The sequence below is a fragment of the Myodes glareolus genome, chromosome 23 (assembly GCF_982192425.1).
Source record: "Myodes glareolus chromosome 23, mMyoGla1.1, whole genome shotgun sequence".
NCBI classification, from domain to species: domain Eukaryota; kingdom Metazoa; phylum Chordata; class Mammalia; order Rodentia; family Cricetidae; genus Myodes; species Myodes glareolus.
In genome coordinates, this window is record NC_142048.1 from 3,589,191 (window position 1) to 3,599,238 (window position 10,048).

At 50.8% G+C, this 10,048-nt stretch overlaps 1 long non-coding RNA gene across 1 annotated transcript; it reads left to right on the forward strand.

Moving 5' to 3' along the window:
• The first annotated feature begins 321 nt into the window (after positions 1 to 321).
• On the forward strand, positions 322 to 3,172 carry LOC146890673 (uncharacterized). The gene is made up of 2 exons (XR_014998599.2): positions 322 to 794; positions 873 to 3,172. It is a non-coding gene; the product is annotated as an uncharacterized LOC146890673 (long non-coding RNA).
• The last annotated feature ends 6,876 nt before the right edge of the window (positions 3,173 to 10,048 follow it).

Genomic DNA, 10,048 nt, shown 5'->3' on the forward strand with positions numbered 1-10,048 from the left:
TCCACCCTCATCTATGTCCCCAGCGCTGCCCAGGACGCCCGGTTTCCCCTCCCTCAGCCACAGATCTTTGATTAAGTATCTTCACCCACACTCCGTGCTATTTATTGAGCGCCTGCTGTCTACCGGGCTCTGAGGACTCAGTGGAGACACTTTGCTATGACTTTTGCAGCTGAGAGTCCGCCGCGGAAAGCCAAGCCGGCGACACATTCTGGGCAAGGCGGGGGGGGGGGGGGCGCGGGGAGGCGAGGTCGGCAGGGCTCCTGGAGGAGGGTAGAGGGAGGCGCAGGGAGGAGGGAGCAGGGGGCGCCCGCAACCCTGCAGGCAACTCCGGGAGGATTTGCGGGCGGGAGCAACTGCGCCGTCGTCATGGCAACCAAGGCGCTCCCAAACACCGCTAGGAGAGTCGGGGGAGCTGAGCACGTAGGATACACACACCCAGTTTGGGCCTAGCCAGAGACTCGCCCAAACGAGAGAGAAACAGGGTCGATACTGAAGGACGGGGAATGGGTGCTCGGAGGCACCAGAGCAGGAAACAAGGATAGGTGCAAGGGCCGAGCAGCTTGCCTGGCTGTTTGTACGGCTGGGTGATATTTATTTCAAGCGCCACCTTGTGAGGCAAAGCTCAGAAAACCATTCCCTTGGGCCGGCGAGAGGACTCAGCCGGTGAAGGCGCTTGCCACCAAGCTTGATGACTCGAGTTCAACCCCTAGGACCCATATGGTGAAATATGTTGCCTAATCTTGTGACTTTCACACGCACAATGGCACCTGTGCTCACACACGTTTACTGACACAGTAAGTAAATGTTCGTCAAATAAAAGCGACAGGCTGGAGGCGTTTGAAGCCTGATCCCCTTTCCCTTGGGTGTGGTAGGAACCAGATCGCCTGCTTCGTCAAGCGGATCTGCTCCCCAAAGCACGCGGAGGGCCTGGCCAGCGATCCTGGCTCGCAGAAGACAAACCCAGAAGGGTAAATCTTTTTTCTTCCCTTGAGCCTCCTGCCCGAGACGGCCCGGTCCACCAGAAGAGCCGGCTCCGCCGCGCCCCCGTGTGGTCGGCAGTGGCACTGCAAGGCTGCCGCTCCTCCCTCCTCCCATTTTCCCCCTTCTCCGTGTCCCTCCTCTGCCCTATCCCGTAGGCCTTCTCTGCCCCCTCTAGATTTCCCCTAATGCTTTGGCTGTCACTAAAATTGACAGCTGGTGCCCCTCCCCCGCCCGGGGCCACAGCGCGGGTGAACGGAGTCGCGTGGACCCTGTGCCCGCACCCAGCGGCCTCAGCCCCGCCCAGCTGTGCGTAGGAGGCGGCACAGCTGGAGTGCGGCTGTTCTCGGAGACCGGTTCCTCTCCGCAGCTGTAATTATGGGTAATTTTCTAAGTGCAACACAAAAATTAAAACCCAAACACCACCGGGAAAGGAGCAACCGCAGCTGCTGCACGCGGCGTGCCGGGACTGCACTGGGGGCTGGGGCTTGGGGCCGAGGGTGAAGGGAGGACGAGAACCTGGGGGCGATCTGTCCCTCAGCCTCTTGGGGTGCAGGGTCAAGCCCCGGCCAGCGGGTGGCGGGGGAGGAAGCCCAAGGGTCGCCGGTGCCGGACTGCAGCCCAGGGGGCAGGTTTCTTCTGTGGCTCCCGCCGCCCGCCCTCCGCCCTGCTCGTGAGGACATCTGAGCCACATGGATCCTGGGACCGCTGTGGGACAGGGAGACCCTTCTGGTGTGAGACGCTCCCCTGCAGGACCGAGCCCTGTCGTCCATTCCGCTCGACCTCGGGTCTTCAATTCAGCCCCTAGCACGGGGCTTCATTCTTTGTCTGAGTCCTTCCAGCAGGCGTTGGTACAGTTTGTTCTGCAGAGGAAAAAGCGGGCTCAGAGTGACAAAGCAACCTGCCTAAGGATGCACAGCAGGGACAAGAGACTGGATGGATGCTCATTTGAGGGTGCACTGGTAATGCATGCCCCCCTCGCATACTCTCATTTCATGTGAAAAGCACTCGAAAATTATTTGCTGAGCAGACGAGTCAGCAGCCGCTTTCTCCGGAACCTCTGGGGGTCTGGGTTTCTTCAAGACTGTCGGGTTTCTTGCTCCCTCAAAGCCGCCAGGGGCTGTGGTTCCAGATGTGGCCACGCGATGGCAGCAAAGAGGCCGCCAAAGAGTCCCTTGGCCTAGCGCATGCGCCCACGTGGGTTTACAAATAGATACACAATGTGTAGTCTCTGAAGGCGCCATCTCCAGCCTCAGCCCCCTCAGGGCTGGGGTCACAGGCCAGCGCCACCAATTTGGCTGCTAATTAGCAGTTCTGCAGTCACTGTAGGGATGGCTCAGTGCTTAATAGCATTGGTTAGGATTCCAGAGGACCTGGGTTCAATTCTCAGCACCCACATGATTGCTCATTTAACTGTTGCTAATCCCAAAGATGGGAGGAGAAAGATCACTGACCCATATCATCATGGCCAAATTAGTTAAAGCAAGCAATAATTAAAGCAAGATTTTTATTCCTGAAGGCAGAGGTCAGCACTGGCAACAGGGGTGGGATCTCTAAGTAGGGAAAACAGGCAGGGTTACAGAAAAAGAACAGGACTGAAACAAAGATGTGGTTACAAGGTAAAAAGGTAGTCATAGCTTTTGAAACAGAGGTAGAGAAGCAAGATGGTTATCAACAACTTTTGAAACAAAGACATAGTTGCCATTATTCCTGCAACGGGCAGCCCAGAACCATTTGCAGCTAAGGATACAGCTGGGGCATAACCTGATCCTTGTGAAACAGGTTTAATTATAAACAGGAATGAGCCTACTTCGCCTTTACTACAAAATGAGTTTTAAGTCCAAAAAGAGGCAGGCTGGTTCTTCACGCCTCCCTTGGTGCCCCATTGAATCTTTAATAGGCTCTTAGCATTCTTTTGTTGTGGTTATTCTTTTTTGTTTTTGTTTTTCAAGACAGGGTTTCCTCTGCATAGCTTTGGAGCCTGTCCTGGAACTCCTTCTGTACACCAGACTGGCCTCAAACTCAAGAGATCCACTTGTTTCTGCCTCCCAAGTGCTGGGATTAAAGGTGTGTGCCACCACCGCTCGGCAAGTCTTAGCATTCTTTATGGGGGGGGTCACAAAATTTGTAATTGCTCACCCATAAATTATACCTGTGTGGCTAACATAGACAGAACAAACATTTTAAGGTCATATCATCTTGGACTTATTATGAACTCTATATGTATCTATTTTGACAGTCTCATCAGGGAAGCCCTTGGTTGAGGACAAGGGTGACCTGGCCTTTTTTGTAAGTAACTACTTCCATTGAAATGAAGAAGCTGTTGTCAGGGTCCAGGGAGGCTGAAATGCTAGTCAAGAGCCAGGAGGGCAATGGGAATTCATCAGAAGCATAGGTTACCAATCCTACTGAAGAAACAGGGACCAATCACATCAGCTCGACTGGTTCTTGTCCTCTCTCAGCAAGGCCAGGACCATCCGGGGCTGGCATGGTGTAAATCAGCTTTGGAGCAGTTTGGAGTCCACAGCTGAGGTCAGGATTGTGTCTGCCAGCCCAGGGGAACTCTGGAGGAATAGAAGTTAAAGAGTTAAAGTTGGGAACTTAGAGGGAACTCTTACATATTTGAAGCTCCCCCCCCTCAAGAATAGGAAGTAGGCAGGGAAGCCCTTTCAACCTGTGTTGAAAATTTAAATATCTAGCAGGTGTCTGTAAAATAGCTGGAGGAGACTTACACCCTGGGGTCATAGCAAAACCTATTGAAAGACCCAAATCCCAAATTTCTAGGGTTCAGGAAGGATCCCCTAGACACAATAAGCCACGCCAATGGATGCAAACAGCAAGAGGATATTTTATTGTCAAAGGCATCAACGGGCGACTCGGTACTCCCGTAAGACTGAGCCCCCCCCCACTCCCCCACCCCACCCTTGTGTAATTTTCCAGCAAGCATTTCTAGGGTCTCAGTGTTACATAATGGGGAAGCATAGCAATAGTAACACCATTGGTCAGTTCAAATTAACATATGGGGTGGGTCAGCATCAGGACAAAAACAAGTCTAGTTTAAACCAGTTTCAGCCAGTTTCTGCCCCCTCAGTTTCGATACACAAAGGACTGGGTGTTTTTCTCAAGACTGCTTCTGCCGCTCACAGATATCCTGTTTTGCACCCTTGTTGATCATAAAAACATCTTAAATTGGAGACTAGGGTTGGGCTCTTTCATTTCCCCCTTTTTTATATCATGGATTAAATTTTTATATCCATTGGTCCTAATTCTTAGCTAGATTAGACTCCGAATCTGATTGTCTCAGCATTTGATATTGCTGGGCCAGAACCATAGTTTGAATTACTGATAATCTGTCATTCATAAACTGTACTAACCTGATTAGGATGTAGGGGCCAAAAGTCAAAATAAGCAATAATATGATTAGAGGTCCAGTCAAGGTGGTTATTAGCGTAGCTAACCAGGATGTATTATTAAATCATCCTTGTTGTGACTCAAAATATTTCTTTCTTTGGGCAAGTCTTTCTCTAAGTTTGGCCATGGATTCCTTGACCATTCTAGTGTGGTCTGCATAGAAACAGCATTCTTTACTGATTTTTCTAGGGCTTCTAGGTCCACAACCATGGCTGCCCACAAATGGACCATTTGATTACTCTGTACCATATCAAATGGACCATTTGATTACTCTGTACCATAACTGCAGTCCCTGTCCCAATACCGGCTGCTGTGCCACCGATGTCAAAGAGGATGGCTAATGTCATGGTGATAGGTTCCCTTTAATAAAGCCCTCTTGCTTTTTAGGAAGCTAATCTATTTTCAACTGCATCATGCACTTAAAATGATTGTGGATCCTATGGAGCCTCATGGGTACCAAATTATGTCCCCTGTCTGAGATATAACCTGCCAAGTTAGATTTTCAGTGAGATGGGGACTCTCATTACCAACTAAGAGGCCAGGCAATAGGAGTGAAAAGGCCAGATATATAGAGAGGTTGCAATTAAGAGCGAGGAAGTCTTATCTTTAAGGGGTTTTGAGAGCGTTGAAGTTTCCATGAGGATTTTGGGTCTGGGGTGCCAGCGAAATGCTCTGGTCGAGTGTGGATCCAGACAGCAATTCTGTCCACCTTTAGGGCCGTTGGGGTCGTGAGGAGAATGGTGTATGGTCTCTTCCATCAAGGCTCCAAAGTTTTGGTCTGATGGTGTTGGACCCAAACACTATCACCTATTTTGAAGGGGTGTGGGATGACAGGAGACTGGTCTGAGTCCTTGTAGGCTGCTGCCAAGGGTTCCCAGATCTCCTGCTTTATCAGCTGGAGGGCTTGCAAGTGAGCCTGCAAAGTGGGAGGGGGTTGCATGATCATCAATATCAGAGTCAAAGAAGGCAATGGCTGGAGGAGGGCCTCCGTACAGGATTTCAAAAGTAGTTAATCCATGCGGGCTGGGGGTGTTCCTGGCTTGATACAATGCCGGGGGTAGGAGCTGTACCCAGTCCCTAACACCAGCTTCAAGCGTTAATTTAGTTAAAACCCCCTTAATTGTTCTATTCATTCTTTCTACCTGTCCTGAGCTCTGGGACAATAAGCACAATGCAATTTCCAATCAATCCCCATAACTTGGCTACTAACTGACTTATCTGGGAGACAAAGGCAGATCCATTATCAGTCCCAAATACCTTGGGTAGTCCATACCGTGGGAAGATTTCTTCCAAGAGCTTCTTGACAATGGTCTGTGCACTTTCCTTTTTGGTAGGAAAAGCTTTGACCCATCCTGAAAAGGTGTCTATAAAAACTAACAGATACCGATAACCATACATGGCAGGTTTAATTTCAGTAAAATTTATTTCCCAATGGATCCCAGGCCTATGCCTCCTGAGTCTGAGTCCAGGTGGCCTGTTTGTTTTGCCAGCATTCACTTGGGCACAGGCTTTACAATTGCTGACGATTTGCTGTATCAGGGTCTCGTATATAGCTACCCATTTCCTGTCTTCTGAGCAGGGTGTTCATCTTTTTGGTGCTCAGGTGGGTCAATTTATGCAAGGAGGAAATGAGCTCTCTGGCTACATGTACAGGCATTACTGTCTTTCCTTGGAACATCCATCGTTGTCTCTTATGATCAGAGTCTGCCCCCAATTTCTGAACTATATCCAGATCTTCATTGTCATAGTCAATTGAGTCCAGATCTTTTTCCGGGTCTTCCTGTTCAGGCAATACTGTTACCGTTAAGAGCTGGGGGCCTAGGTTTGCCTGCTTGGCCGTTTCATCTGCCAGACGGTTTCCTTTAGCTATTTCAGTCTCCCCTTTCTGGTGTCCAGGGCTATGTAGTCTCTTAGGGAGAAGTAAGGCTTTAAGCAGAGCCAAGATTTCAGCCTTATTTTTAATGTCCTTTCCTTCTGAGGTTAGCAGACCCCTCCTCCGATATATTTCCCCGTGGACATGAGCGGTGGCAAAAGCATAGCAGCTATCAGTATAGACATTGAGTGCCTTACCTTCTGCCAGCTGTAGGGCTTGGGTGAGCGCGATGAGCTCCGCCCACTGAGCTGAAGTTCCGGGTGGCAGGGCACGGGCCCAGATTACCTGCTTTCCGTCCACTATTGCTGCTCTGGCCTTCCTTTCTTAGTTGAGCAGGTAACTGCTTCCGTCGGTGTACCAAGTCAAGTCAGCTCCTTTCAGGGGCTGATCCGTCAGGTCCGGCCGGGTTCCATGCATTTCCGCAAGGATTCGTTGGCAGTCATGAGGGGTTGGCCCCTCCAGAGTGAGGAACAACGTGGCAGGATTCAGAATGAATGTTGGGCTGAAGCGGACCCTGTCCGCATCCAGCAGGAGTCATTCGGGCATTGGAGAGCCAGCGGTTCGGTGGCTGGCAAATGAGTGACTCAACCGCATGAGGGGCTAACACGGTGAGGGGCTGACCCAGAGTCAGTTTTCCAGCATCTTTTATGAGCACAGCCATGGCGGCTGTCATCCTCAAACAAGGGGCCATCCCGAGGCCACCGGATCCAGTTTCTTAGAGAGGTAGGCTATAGGCCTCCTCCAGGGCCCCAGTTTTTGTGTGAGGACCCCCTTTACAAACCCTTGTTTTTCATCTATGAAAAGTTCAAAGGGCTTGGTAACATCCAGCAGTCCCAGGGCTGGGGCAGAAAGCAAGGATCTTTAATGGTATCAAAGGCCCGCTGATGTTCCTCAGCCCAATCAAAAGGGGCTTCATTTTTGGTTAGGGAGTACAAGGGGGCTGCAATTTCTGCAAAGCCTGGAATCCAAAGTCTGCTGAACCCTACAGTACCTAGGAATTCTTGGAGTTGCCTGGCATTTTTAGGGGGCGGGATGAGAGCAACAGTCTCTTTTCTGGCTTCCGTGAGCCATCTCTGTCCATTCTCTAACTGATAGCCCAAGTAAGTCACTTTGGTCCCACATATTTGCGCCTTTTTGGCCGAGGCCCGATAACCCAATTCGCCCAAGGTCTGCAGGAGGGCCCGTGTACCTCGCATGCATCCCTCCTTGGTTGTGGCCGCCAGGAGCAGGTCATCCACATATTGGAGCAAGATCAGGTCCAGGTGTTGTTTCTGGAAGGTGGCCAGATCTTGATGGAGGGCCTTGTCAAATAGGGTAGGGTTGTTCTTGAAGCCCTGGGGTAGCCTGGTCCAAGTCAGTTGTCCCAAGATCCCCTTCCATTCAAAGGCAAACAAGGGCTGGCTTTGGGGGCTCAGCTTTAGGCAAAAGAATGCATCTTTCAAATCTAAGACAGTATACCAAGAGTGGGTTGGAGGCAATGTACTTAGTAAGGTATACGGGTTGGGCATTGTTGGGTGTATGTCCTTTACCCATTTGTTAACTTCGCTTAAGTCCTGCACTGGACGGTAATCTCCGGTGCCAGGCTTTTTCATAGGGATAGAGGGGTATTCCATAGAGACCGGCAGGGGGTTAATATTCCCTGATCTAAGAGTCTCTTGATGTGGGGTTTGATCCCCTGGTATGCCTCCTGGGACATGGGATACTACTTGATGGAGACTGGGGTGGCAGTGGCCTTCAGGGGTATCATCAATGGGGGCTGCTGAGTGGCTAGCCCCATGCCCCTTGTCTCTGCCCATGCCTGGGGATAATCTTCAATCCAATGAGCCTCCATATTTCCTGAGGTTAATTTTTCAAATAGCTTATATTCATCTTCAATTCTCAAGGTTAATATATGGAGGGGCTCATTTTTTGGTTTGGATATCGTGGCTCCTTTTTTTTTTCCAAATGAATTTGAGCCCTCATCTTTGTAAGATCCCTCCCCAGCAGGGGACAGGGACAGTCAGGTACATGGAGGAAGGACTGGGTCATCTTATCCGTCGCCAAGAGCATGTTCCTCTCAGTGGTCCAAGGGTATTGTTTCCCTCCGGTGGCCCCTTGGGCCCAAGTTGTTCAGCTGCTCAATGGGCCGTCTGCTCTAGTTAGGACTGAATGTTGGGCTCTGGTGTCTACTAGGAAGGTGACTGGCTGCCCCACTACTTGCAGGGTTATCCGGGGCTGGGGGGGGGGGTGCTCCTGGCCCTGACTGGCCTAGTCTTTCATCTAGGGCCAGCAATTGGGCTGGCTGTTTCCTGGGATTTCTGGGTCTCTTAGGACAGTCTTTGACCCAATGTTCTTTCTCTCTGCAGTAGGCACATTGGTCCTTGTCCATCCGTGGCCTCATTCTGTTTTCCATCCTGTCTGATCTCCCTGCTTCTGGCCTAGTCTGCTTAGCTACAGTGGCAAAGATCTTGCTTAATTCCCTAGTTCGCTTCTTGTCTCTCCTGACCTCACGCTCTTCCGTTTCCTTTCTAAGCCTATCATCTCTGTCTTCCTGCAACCTACATAATCTTTCTTCTTTTCCTTCTGGTGTCTCTCTTTTGTTAAATATCTTTTCTGTCTCTTTCATAAGATCCTGGAGAGTATAATCCTGTAAGAACTCAGTCTCTGTAACTTATTTCTAATGTCTTGAGCAGACTGCCAAATGAAAGCCATGAAAACATTGCCCCGCTGGTCTGGACTCATTGGATCATAGGGGGTGTACATACGGTAGGCTTCCATCAGCCGCTTTAGGAAGGTGACTGGCATTTCCTCTGAACCCTGTGTTACTGTTCTCACCTGGGCCAAATTGGTAGGTCTGCTCCCGGAACCTTGGAGGCCCACAATGAGGAGCTGGTGGTAGAGACGAAGACACTCCCTACCTGCATTGGTGTTAAAGTCCCAATCCAGGCAATTGAGAGGGAAGGCACCATCAGTCTCACTGGGGATTTGGGTTGGGGCCCCGTCGGCCCCGGGAACATTCTTGTGTGCTTCGAGGAAAACGCACTGTTTTTTCTCCGAGGTCAGTAGAGCCTGCAAGAGTTGTTGGCAATCATACCAAGTGGGTTGATCAATTATGAGAATAGATTCTATTAGGGCTGTGAGGGCAACGGGGTCCTTCGAAAAGGATGGGTTATGAGTCTTCCAATTGTACAAATCAGAAGCAGAGAATGGCCAATATTGAATCTGGGCATTTCCTCCTTGTTGCAGGGAGAAGGCTTGGGAGACAGGTTCTCTGGGCTTGTGATGTTCCAGAAGGCAGCGACTCGGAGGAGATTCCCGTCTTGCTGCCCTGGCCAAGGCGGTGCTGTCCAGAGCGGTCTCGTCTCCCTGTTCCTTGACCTCGCATTCATGATGTCCTTCCTCGTCCTCCGCCGGGGCTGGTGGAGGCAGATATGGCGGGGGGTCCTCTGTTCAGAGGTCTATGAGTGGTCCCTCCAAGGGAGGAAGGATCAGCTTGGGGGTTGTGGGCTTGGGCTTCTCCAGAACAGGATAAAGGTGGGCAGGTTGGGGTTTGAGGGAGGTATAGGGACTGGCAAAGGGGTAGAGGAGGAAGGAGGTTGAGGAGCAGAGGGCTGCGGGGAGACAAAGGGGGAGACCCAAGTGGGTGGGTCCCAAGCCAGAGATTCCCAGGTGATGATATAGGGAATCTGGTATAGCTGTCCTAGGGGTCCTGGGCTGAACACCCACTCCTTAATCTGCAAGATAATATCCAAGGTAAAGGTACCGTCCTTTGGCCAGGTGGAATTAAGAGTCGGCCATTCGGAGGTA